The following is a 12,083-nucleotide window of genomic DNA, read 5'->3' as shown; positions in this document are numbered from 1 at the left end:
TTCCGTTGTCCTTTAAGGTGGATGGGCCAAAGCTGAGGAGTGTGTTGCAGGCAGCTACCTTGTCCTTAGTTGTAGGTTTAGAGACCTTCTGGCACTTCCTATCCAGGAAGCTTGCTGCAGAGCCTAGCAGGGCATGGTTTATGCTGCTGGGTACCGGTTCTGGCGCAGCTGGAGTTGAGTTTTCTATCTCTCTCTGCTCCCTGGGATAGGTTTAGGGGAGGAATTTTGTTTCCCTCTTTGGAATCCTGGCCTTTCTTCACTAGTGGAAGTATTTACCTTCAGCCAGGACCCAAGGTTGAATTCTTTGTTGTTACTTCGAGTGACATCTTCAGATAATCTCAAAAAGAGGGGCTTTGCCCTCTTTTGAAGCCAAGTGGGTCACATTGATTGATGTAGGCTAATCCTGCCTTAATGCCCTACCAACCATCTCCTGTGTGGATGAGGTCACAATGAGAGTGCTTTGCAACAGGAAAGGTAAAGGGGTGAAAACATGTGATACTAATTCCCACTCATCTTCCTGTCTGTTGTTGATCAAAGAATCTCTCTGTTTAATTGATCTCTCAGTGGGTTCTGATTAAAGTGGCAGGTCTCCCTTGAAGCTGCAGTGAGAACGGGTTCTCTGGTTCCTGCAAGCCACATTCTCATACCTTCTAAATGGGGTCCACCCCTTGAGGGGTGGCCTACTGTAAGCACACAGTCCCAGAAATGACAGTTCACTGTCATTGATACTGAGGGTTGGAGCTGGCTTCAGGTTGATACAGTTACACATGAAAGGTTGTTGGGTTTCCTATCTCCTTTGTTAACCTCTGCAGCAAGAACCCATATGGGCATGTTTGATGTTCATCTAATTGGTATGTTAATCTCTGCCACCAGCTGCAGGGCTTAACAAAAAAGCAAGGCATATCCATGGAGCCTTTGTTAATTAATAAGGATGCCCATGGTATGGGGAAGATTGGCCCTCCCCTTGAAATGATGCACTCCTGCTGTCACATTCCAACTAAATATGACAGGGTGGACAGGGTGTGTAGGCCGTGTCCACCCAGAGTACATGGGTCTATGTGTTTGTTGTGGTGTGAGCATATGAAAATGTGTGTGGATTAGCCCCACATATTTTCCTGAGGTTGGTCTACCATCATTCCATTTAATACAAAATTTCAAAAAGACCAGGTGAGCACACACCCACCATACGAATGGTCGAATTCCTCACTATGAGTAGAGGCTAAACGTCTACTCAGCCCTCACACTTCTACAAAACAAGAGTGAACCCAATCATAAAGGTAAAACAGGCACAGTTAAGCACTATACCGCCATTTCCTTTTGTGTAACCTTGGCAGAGGGAAGAGGTGTGTGAATGTGATCCAGTTGCTACCCAAACCGCAAAGTAATACAGTCCAAAGTAAAGGGAATGTTCAACCAATGTTTCATAAAAAAAAGTATACTTTAAACACACCATCAGCAACAATAACTAAAGAGAAAAGCACTACACATAACCCACCCATGTGGAAAGAAGACAGAATATGTAAAATAGGAAGATTCAGGACTCTGGGTAATGAAGCATGAGGGAAAAAGGCAAAATTAACGGCAATGATTTATAAAAGGAAATGTTCTGGTATGGAAAGGGGTAAATGGTGATGGCAGTTACTAGTCAATAGTACCTTTTGCAGGTCTTTGCGGTTTAATAACAGCAAACCAAGATTCTATGAGCTCTTTGTGTGGTCAAAAGGGGCTTGAATGCAGCAGTTGTGGTGTTCCAGTCAGGAGCAGTGCTGATCAGAGGTTGACCTGAAATATTTGTTGCGGTTTAAAGCAATGTTTGAAGAAGGGAAGATTGTCAGGGCAATAAGGGTCTGTTTGATGGTCCATTCGACTGCGGAACTGCTGGTTGCTGGATATGCAGTTCTATGTGGTGGGTTCGATGAGTCGCTCAAGGAAGTGTGGCTTGTGAGGGACATGAGTGCTGGTTCAATGGTTCCCCATTTGAGTCATGCAGTTTGATGGTAGCTATTCGGTGGGTCCACCAAGTTTGCAGGCAGTTCAAACGTGGCTGAGGCAGTGATGGAATACAAGTCTGAGCCAAGAGTCAAGGCCATGGCAGGCTCGGCTGGTGCAGTGTCACTGCAAAATGGTTTGAGTGTAGGAGATAGCACCTGGGAGACCAGTCAAATGCCAAAGGCAGCCCCAGAGGGTCGTATTGGTTCAAACAGAGTCTAATGGGATCAATGCATAGATCCTATCAAATGTATGAGAAACATACAGGAATTCTGTCTGTCTTTGCTCTAAGATGCTGTGAATCCTACTCTGGGGTCTCAAGGACAAGTCTAGTTCTTCTTCGACTCCCAATGCAAGGGAGGCTGGTGTACACTTTTAGGAGTCCTTCACCACAATGGGGTCCTGAGCAGCAGTGTGAATGGCAGCGATGCAGGTATTGTTCAACAGCAGGTCACCCCCATTGTTCTCTGGGGATAGGTAGATAAAAGAGCTCAACTTTGCATTATAAACTCAGTCTTCATTTCACTGGTGAAGGGCTTCAGAAAGTCAACTCCCCCAACAAAGTTCCAATGAATTCTTCCACATGTGTTTGTTCCAAAGTGAATCAAAGAAGTAATGGGAGATTACTTTTTTTAAAGGAAAGGGTCCTCAGGTGATTGAATGAAAGCAAGACTGCTTTAAGGGGTCCAGTCCCTACGCTTGACACAGGGTGCTTTGCCTTCTGACATCACACATAGAGTGTTGTGCTAAAGGAAGTGTAGATGGCAAGAATGCCATTAAGTCATCTTTTATAACGATAGCTAGAAAGGGAAACAAGATGATGAACTCGTCTTCCCACCATGCTGCGCTCCCTCCGTCTATACTAACTATGCCCACATCCCTTCTCAATAGCATTGAGTAGTATACACCACCGCCCCCCTGTCATTCTTGAAGACATTGCAACAAGGGAAGCCCACACCCCAAGTGGTCTCGGATTGGAAACATATATAAGATAATTTCAAGCTTCAGTGTGTTAACACTCTAATGATTTATAGGTTTTGACTCAGAGCTATCACTTTACGTATCAGAAAACACACGCTATGATTGTGAAAAGTAGAGGGCTGCATTTGTGGATGATGTGGATCAATCAGTGGGCCTCATTACGAGAAGTGCGGAATGGGTTTAACAGCGCCATGGCTACCTCCAAAGTCGTAATGAGGCCCAGTGTGTTGCTATTGTCCTGCACCTAATCCACTCTCAGGCATTAGAGCTCCAGTTCACAACGGGAGCTGGGAAGTATCTAAAAAGTGACCTTTGATGATGTCGTAAGTGCAAGGTATTGAAGACAACTCTATGGGCCTCATTAAACGGACGGTGGTGGACCAAGGTGCTATTAGCACCTTGGTCCATGCCGGTAAAATATCGGCACCGCCTTGGTGGAAAGAGGAATTACCGCCCTATTCCAAGGTTGGTGGGGCGGTAATTCCCCCTTCCCCCATTGCCCTTCCCCATTCTGATTTTTGCCCCATAGGGCATAATGGGAATGGGGAAGGTGCTAATTACGGTACCCCAAATTGCAGTACCGTAATTAGCTCCCTGGTCGCTTTGCGGGTTGGTTTTTAATGCCTACAAAAAGCAGGCGTTAAATTCTCCAACCTGCAAAGGGACCTCGTACTAAGGCGGTAAGGGTTTACCGGTACCGGTAAAATACCGGTACCGGTAAACCCTTACCGCCTACCATGTAATGAGGCCCTATGGCTTAGGTTTTCCTTCTCATGTAGATATACATAGAAAATATAAGAACTTGTAAATCTGACTTGAAGCACTTTTCAGTACAATCATGCTTTATTAGACTTTCTAATGTTTTTAGTGATTCTATCATTCACCGTATTGTTTGGAGTTTAATGAAACAAAACATGCATTCAAAGAAATAATGATGGTGCATCAAAATTGTCAGTGTAATTGTCCGTTTATTGAATGAAGGTGATTTTTGTCAATTTCATGGAATGTTTTAATTGTGAAGCTGAAGGAACAATGATTACCAGATGTGTTTATATTTTATTTGTGTGCATATTAGGCAAGCTTCCATGGCAAAATAAATGGCCCAACTTATCTGTAAAGGAATTCTTTACAAAAGGCATTTAAATAGGTGACCATTTAACATCATATTTCATTGTCCTTATTGAATGCAAAAGAAAATACAGTCAGGTAAAATGTTACGTCTTTCATAAAATTCATGTTGAAGCTTCATAGAGGAGCAGAAAGACATAAGCTTCCATTTTCCAGAGGCTACTATGTGGGACATTAGTCAAAGCCACTTGGGGGAGCTCACAGAGGTGACACCTGGAATCCTTGACCTTGATATTAGATAGATTAGAGGCATCTCTATGAGGCACACTCGAGCACCAGCCCCACTCATATCACTATTACAGCGATATTTCATAGGCAATGAACTAGAGGCTCCTTCTCCAAGCTTTCAGCTGGATCAGGTAAGTAGGAAAAATCCAGCTAACGCCATTATATGCCGCAACTGTTGAGGGGAAAGCTTCAGGCTGCAAATAAAATCTTGAATGAAAAATGACAAATAGAATATGTCACTGGAAGAAATGTAATTCTGGAGAGAATCTAGTGACACCAAGTATATCAATGGGAACAATTGTTGTTTACTCTCTCACGAAACACCAATTTAGGTGTATACAGAACCTGGTTTCTCTTAGAAAAATGACTTCAAAAATTAAATGTTGAGGAAATGAAAGAGCATGTGACCATGGGGAACTCCTTCAGGTCCTTACGTTTTGAATTGCACAGACTACTTTAACAGCTCCATAAACCAGCTCTAGAGCTGGCTATCCCCATGGCCAAGTGGGTACGGAAGGACCAGCAATAAGACGCCAAAACAGGTGGCCAGTGAGGAGTGATGAATTCACCATGGTGAAGTTCAACATGGAAACTGGTCCTACAATTGATCTGCCAGTGAAACTATTGTGAAAACCACCCAACCTATTGGCTTGTTCATGTTTGTCAATTTCACAGCCATAACCTGTACAGACAAGATATTGTGTTCCAGACAAAACAGCAGCATTCAACCAAGACTGGTGTTTCTAAAAACAATACCATGACTTTAAAATGGAGGTTGTAACAGCGATACTGACCCAAGACAATCTAAGCAGAAGCTATTAACTCCCTATCAATCTGGAGGCACTGGAGATCAAGCAACTGCTCAATTCTGGCAGCTTCCAGTGCCCCATCCGTTGACATCTGTCAGAGCAGATGAAGACCATAGACTAGACCCTGTCACCTACATGAATAGGGATAGAAAGGCCCGACTGCAAATCTCTGTCAAGAACAAAACAAACAAGGCATAGATGGAAGTCCTCCGGGGAGCTTCCAGAAGTGGGAATCCAGGGTATGGATCTACCTTATGTCGACACTTGATTCAGAGAGGTCCAAGTGGAGGAATCTACAAACCAGAGAAAAAGCCTGGTTGGCTGACCGGGACAGCTCTACAGGTTATGAAATGACATTGGATTTTTTTTGTGTGTGGAATAAATACCCAAACCTCTGAGAGAAGTCCAGTACTCATGCTTTGTCTGTCTAGAAAGTGGGCCTTTGGAAGAGGAGGATATATGTGATGAAATCCGCTACCTTACTATGAACTCTTCTAGCAGCATTAACACAGGGACCAGAGACCTCATCGAGCTAGTGGACCATGGACGTAGTGACATTATGAGCAGGATCCCCTGGTGACCCTTACTAAGCCCCCATCTCCTGGCAGGTGACAGTCACATGCTAAATAAAAGTGTCACTGTCCCTTAAGGGACTTACCAGGGGAGCCCTGAAATCATGTTGAGCAATGCACCCCCTCCACAACCCAGGCTCAACAATATGCAGGCCTGTGCTCACTATAAACTATTACAATCACTTGGAAGCACTAACAGCTTTTACCCTTGGTCCTGCCATAGACATGACTCTGCTGTAATCTGTGGACATCTGTGTGCACAGAGATTCACACAGACAAAAAACAATCAAGAATCCCCCTACTGGCCCAAGAGATGGAACCATTTGAATAATATGTGACATCCCAGGAAGGGACCATGAAGACATTCAGACGAGATGGATGTGGCAGATGTTTGGAGCAAGTTGGGGATTTAAGAGATTGGTAGGTGACTGGGATGAGCAGAGGTGGCTGGAGACAAGAAAGTCTGAAGAGACAACAGTAGGTGGAAGGAGGGAAGCACCAGGAAGCCTGAAAGAGGGAGACATCAGGGGTGCTAGTAAAGACACATGAGGAGGTAGATGCAGGGAGACACCTGGAGGGGGTAGGAAGAAATAATCAGGTGGTGGTAAGAGGAAAACAGTGGGTGCTGGTAGGGGTAAGGCATCTGGATATGACAGAAAAACAAGCTTATAAGGTCGTAGCAAGAAGATGTTAGGAGGTAGTAAGAAGAAGACATCAGGTTGGAGGAAGATGTCTGGAGGTAGAAGGATAAATACATCAGGACACACTAGGAAGAAGATACAAGGAGGTCATAGCAAGAAGACATTTCAAGATGGTGGGAGGAAGGCATAAGGAGGTGGGAGGAGGGAGACATCCGGTGGTGATAGGAGGAAGACTACAGTAGGTGATAGAAAGAAGAAATGTGCATGTTTTAGGAGGTATATATCAGAAAGAGTTTGGGGAACCAGGTGAAAGCTCAGTTGGTTAGCATGGTGATAGTTACGAAGAGCAGGAAAGAATGCGGGTCACACATCTCCCAAGGCAAGGGGTTGGCAGGGCAAATGTGTGGGACCCCGTTGAAAAGGGTTACAATCCATGGAATACAGAAGAACAAGGAGAGGTGCAACAGAGGGTAGAATTGAGAACCCTAGGAAAAAGAGGTAATAAAGCCCTCTTAAGGTTCTCTGTAAAAACTGGGGCAAAGTAGATAGCTCTCTCACAAAGAGAAAGAGAATCTACATCTATATTTGCAAATTCTCTTCCTGGACTCATCCGAGTGTGACACTGTTGCTATCAGAAGAAGCCCCTGGCGCAGATCGCGGTGCTGTGTGCGACCCAGTGTGCATTCTTGGCAGCCCACTTTGAGGACTGAAAGCAGTTTCCTAACTTGATACATCAGGGTTTTATACTGTTGCTATCAGAAGTAGCCAAGTTTGCGGACCGATGCACGGAGTACAACCAAGTGTGCAGTCTTGGAAGTCTGGGTCAGGCTTCCGGGCTGCCTATACCATACTGGCTTGAACATTGGATGCAGGTATCATATATCACCATTGTAAACAGATAGCTCGGGCGAGGAAGTGCATACAGGTACTTTAAGATTGGATTCCCAAGCATTGCTATACATGCTAAACGTAGTTTTATCATTGATATTGGGCCAGTCTCCTTCTTTCCAATGTATTGCTGGCCTTGCTATACCTAAAAAAGACTAACAATAAATACAATCTACGCAGCACAATAATGTGCGATGTAGATAACGTGGCAAATATGGCCACTAGTGAAATAACAGAGACCAACAAAAGTGTACCCAAAATCATATCTCTAGAAATGGTGCCAGGAAGAGCCGCACAGAAACCAGAAAAATTCTGAAATATTTCCTACAGACAAAGGACGTACCACTCATCAGTCACTACTAATACATCGACAACAAGACCAGTAGATAATAATTCACTACTTAACCTGTGTTACTCATTACAAAATGAGGAAAACAAAATAGCGAACATGGAGCAGAATGTACACCGAATCAGCAGGACCAGTGCTGAGAGTGAGAATGGTCTAGTGACATCACCAAGACCCGCAGATAGTCCTACTCTTACACCGGACTTGTTCAGGGACTTTAATGTGGCAGACAACTCGACTGAAACGCAGAACTCAAATAAAACAGTATTGCAGGAAGTTGTACTCTTTGCTATGAATATCCTTTTAAAACTGTGGAATAAAGTCCAAGAAGATGCTCATCAACAAGCGATTATAATGGAAAGAACTGAGAAACTATCCCTGAATGAATATACTGTAAAAGATGCCTCTGATGTATGTAATGAGTCATTGGAAAAATCGATTATGATTGATTCACCCTTTTCTCCTAAAAGAAATATGCTGCATAATATAAATACGATGAATCTACAAATATTGAGATGAAATACAAGATATAATATGTGCTGAAGACACCTGGGTAAACGCTAGTGAGGTATCGATTACACGCAAAGAATGACGCAAGTTAAAGAAGATAAATAAGCAAAAAGCTAAGAAAGGTGAAACGGTTAGTGTTTGCCCCATGGAGGAAATTAGCCTTCTAAATAAGAGACAACAATATAAGCATGGAAAAGGGCGAAACGAAAAGTCAAGAGGGGCGTCAAATCACAAGTAATATTGACCAGTTGGGTTATTCGCTATACGGAAATAACAAATAAAAATGATGTCCATAGTGCTCTGTCGTTTGATCAAGTTACTGGGGGAAGAGTCTTTTTCCTGACACATTAGCTTTGCCTTAACTATCAGGCAGACTGAGGCTATTGAGTCCTCTTGATGCAGGCATCCCAGGACGCAAAGACACATTCATATACTCTTATAAATGGGATATGCCCTGGACCAAAAAATATTGAACGGCAAATACGAAGTAGAAATTATAGTATTGATATCCCTCTAAAAATAACTGTACATACAGTGGGGAAATCAGTTATGTGCACGTATCCTGAAACTAAGGGAAATGAAGCTCAACGGAAAAATGATGAGCAATGCACAGGGTTTTTTGCCATCACTTCCAGCTAAAAGAATGTGATGGAGATTTATTGAAACTTGGAACACCCGGGTTCATAGACATTTGCTAAACAGCTCTGGAGGGGCTGCAAATTATTGTCAGCGGTGGATATCTTCATGACGCAAGAGAGTTGGCTCACGGCAAACATAGTTATGGATGGGGTGTCCAGTCAAAGTTCCGGAAAAAAAGTTTAAAATGTCAAAAGTTCCGACACAAAAGTGTAACAAAATACACAAAAGTATATTGAATGTATTTTGTTATATTAAAGGGTTTTATTTAAGTTCGTATTGTAAAATACGTTTTTTTTTAAAAAATGGGTGTTAGGGGAGACCCCCCATAAAAAAAAAAAATCAAATCTTTTGGCATTCGAAACTTTGACTGTCAAAACTATCACTAGGAACCATGGATGGGTATGTAATACATCAACGATATGCTTGGAAAGGTGTCACAAGGCGACCTGCGGTTGACCTATTAATTGATGTGCGTAAGTATCTTAAGAAATCCAACTTTATGAGACAGATCCTTATATTATACTGATGGGGGTTAAAATCAACACGGACACACATATGTTATTTGTGAATGCCTATGACCTCCAGGGAGGTCGTTTAACTAAACGTAGAAATAATACGAGATTTGTTTACTCAGAATAGTGACTAATCAATAAGGTTTGGGGGTGACCTAAATGCTCATTGAACTGATCCTATAGGTGAGATTCAACCAAAAAATAACTCCCCGGTTAGCATCATGAAACAGTCAAAGTGTTATAGGCATGGACAACGCTGGGTTGATTTTTTCTTAGCGCTAGATATAATTATGTTAAATGGACACTTAATGGGTGACGTAACGGGCTCCTACACCTGGAGCATGGGCAAGAAGTTGGCTACACTAGAATATTTCTATATGAAAGAAGCTGACTTTAATCAAGCAATCTCACTGGCAGTTATTAATAGATATAGCGATCATGCAATTGTGACGCTTACATTAAAGGTTGAAATTGAGCAAAGCATGCCCAAGAAATTAGGCGAAGTAGAAATAAATTCTGGTGTCAAAAGATTGGGCTGGTCTGAGCGCAACCTGATAGATATTAATAGACAAATATTTAAATATGACATAGAGGATAGAGATCAGATGCAGGAATCTTCACCTAAGATTATTGCAGCCTGGATCAGGCAACTAACTGGAATCATGTATGCCAAGTGGATACATCAATGCCTACAAAGATAAGACACACAAAGTAGAGACATACAATGCTGTAATTGCAAATGTAATAAGACATCGATAGCAAAAAATTAGGAAATTTAATTCCATACATAGTGACTATGATGTGCAGATATCGCTCATCAGGAAAACTAACAACAGGTACAATTATTGGGTTAAATAATGCAGATTCTCTCATACATATACATAATGGCAAAAAGGGTTGGTAATTCCCAAAAAAGGTGATCAATAAACTTTTTGAGCGTACTGTGACACTAATTAAAAGGAGCTGACAGACCTCTAAAAATGATTATGATGGGTGAATGTAACTGCTGTCAATACATATCATTGACATTTGAAGACCAAAAATGTATTGCTCTCACTTGTGCAAACCTTGTATTGGATTATTATTACGAATAACCGGAGGTGTGGGCACATATTTTATTTAGCCTATTTAATACTATCCTGAGAACAGGTAATATGCCGTCAGAAAGATGAATGCTCCCACCAGCCAACCATGTGCACTGAAAATAAAGGTTGGTCGCTTTTCCATTTTACAAGTTCTAAGGTACTACAGAGCCAACATAATCCCTGTGGTGGCCTATATGGCGGAAGCCATGTTTAACATCCCGGAGCCTCTATGGTCACGACCTGAAGGCGCCTTTTGGAAAAGGGTACTGGGTGTCCCCTGTCCACTCAATTTGCCATCATGCGGAGAGAATTGGGCCTTGCATCCTTGAAGTGCACAGTTGACTGGAATAGACTTGCTCTGTTCGGGAAATGTTGTACTACTGCACGTCCAGTGATTTTGGAGACGATTTACAAAGAAAATTATGTTTGACTGTATCCCAACCTTGAATGGTTGCTGTTTGAAAATGATGAACCATCTAGAAATAATTGGAAGCTCCCTAAAGGAACTGGTGACCAATCCAGAACGAGTGAATAACAAACCATGATCACAAATTGGTTCAAACTGTGGAGGTGGCTAGCAGCTACCAACCTGTAGCCCATTTACCCTCAGAAGGCCGAAAGTTAAATACAGTCTGTCAATACTTGAAGCAGTTCCCTGACAAGAAGGTTCGGGACCAATTCATGAGAGCTTGTCTGAACTTGTATCCAACGAACGAGATTCGAGCAATTCATTGTCAATCATTGGAAAATTACTGCCGGCATTGTAGTTACGCCTCCAAGGTTGAATCCCTGTTTCATATCATCACACTGCATGTCCATCTTTAAGCGATGTACAGTCAAAACATTTCAGACCCCTTTTTTCAGATTTTGCAATTTCTGACCCTGAATTTTGATGGACGTCCTTAATGGAAGGTCAAAAAACGAAATACGTAATTGCTATGGCTAAGTTATTGGCAGAAGTCTTTCTAGAGTCTGGATCTGCCAAAACTGCTTAATTGCACAGTTTACCATTTTCTAGATTACCTGAGTTTATTTTGTTTTCTTTTTCTCTTTTATTTTTCTCATTTTTTCTATTTTACAGCAATTTTGGATACGTTATTTTTTTGTATTGCTAAAAAATTGTTGTTTTAATTTTAAAGCAAACAAATTAAAAAATATATGCCTGATTCATGGAGGATGGCTCACTTGGTAACAGTTTACAAAAACGGAAATAGGAATAAGCCTGAGAACTACAGATTATTAGCCTTATTGGACATGCCAAGCAAGGTTCCTGCTCCCTTAATACTTCGAGAAATTGAAATCTGGGTTAGCAGAGGACATTTGAAATTAGGGTGAGCATTAAAAAGCAAACCTTTAACAGTGTGAACATTTGAAGCAAATGTTCTTCCATGGAGTTGTTTGACTATCTTTCCATGGAGTAAGGTATGACACATCCAGGGAGTACACTATATATTTGTGGTTGACCGTTAAGCCTTTTGAAGAAACTGTTTGAAAGACACTTGGGGGGGAGGCAGGAAGAGCCAGTGTAACATGAAGGTTGGTAGAGTGGAACCTACTTTGGAGTTCGATCTAAAAGACTGCAGAAATTAGAGAAAGAGAAATATTAAAACTCATTAAGCCCTTTCAATAGGCTTGGTCGTATCTACTGATTACTATTCATTATATGACAGTGCAGAAGCAGAATATCCTAAGGGGTGTTTCTTTGGAGAATGGGGAATACCAAATAAAACTATGGTGACCCCTTGGTAAATAAAT

The 12,083-nt window shown here is 42.0% G+C and overlaps 1 protein-coding gene across 2 annotated transcripts in view; it reads right to left on the bottom strand.

The window, feature by feature from the left end:
- SLC2A9 (solute carrier family 2 member 9) overlaps positions 1-12,083 on the bottom strand; it is a 2,089,749-nt gene that overhangs the window by 1,064,631 nt on the left and 1,013,035 nt on the right. The window lies entirely within an intron of this gene.

The sequence above is a fragment of the Ambystoma mexicanum genome, chromosome 6q, assembly GCF_040938575.1.
Source record: "Ambystoma mexicanum isolate Mex_15411 chromosome 6q, UKY_AmexF1_1, whole genome shotgun sequence".
In the NCBI taxonomy this organism is placed as follows: Eukaryota; Metazoa; Chordata; class Amphibia; order Caudata; family Ambystomatidae; genus Ambystoma; species Ambystoma mexicanum.
Note: the sequence above shows the minus strand (reverse complement) of the source record. Positions and strands in the feature narration are given on the sequence as shown.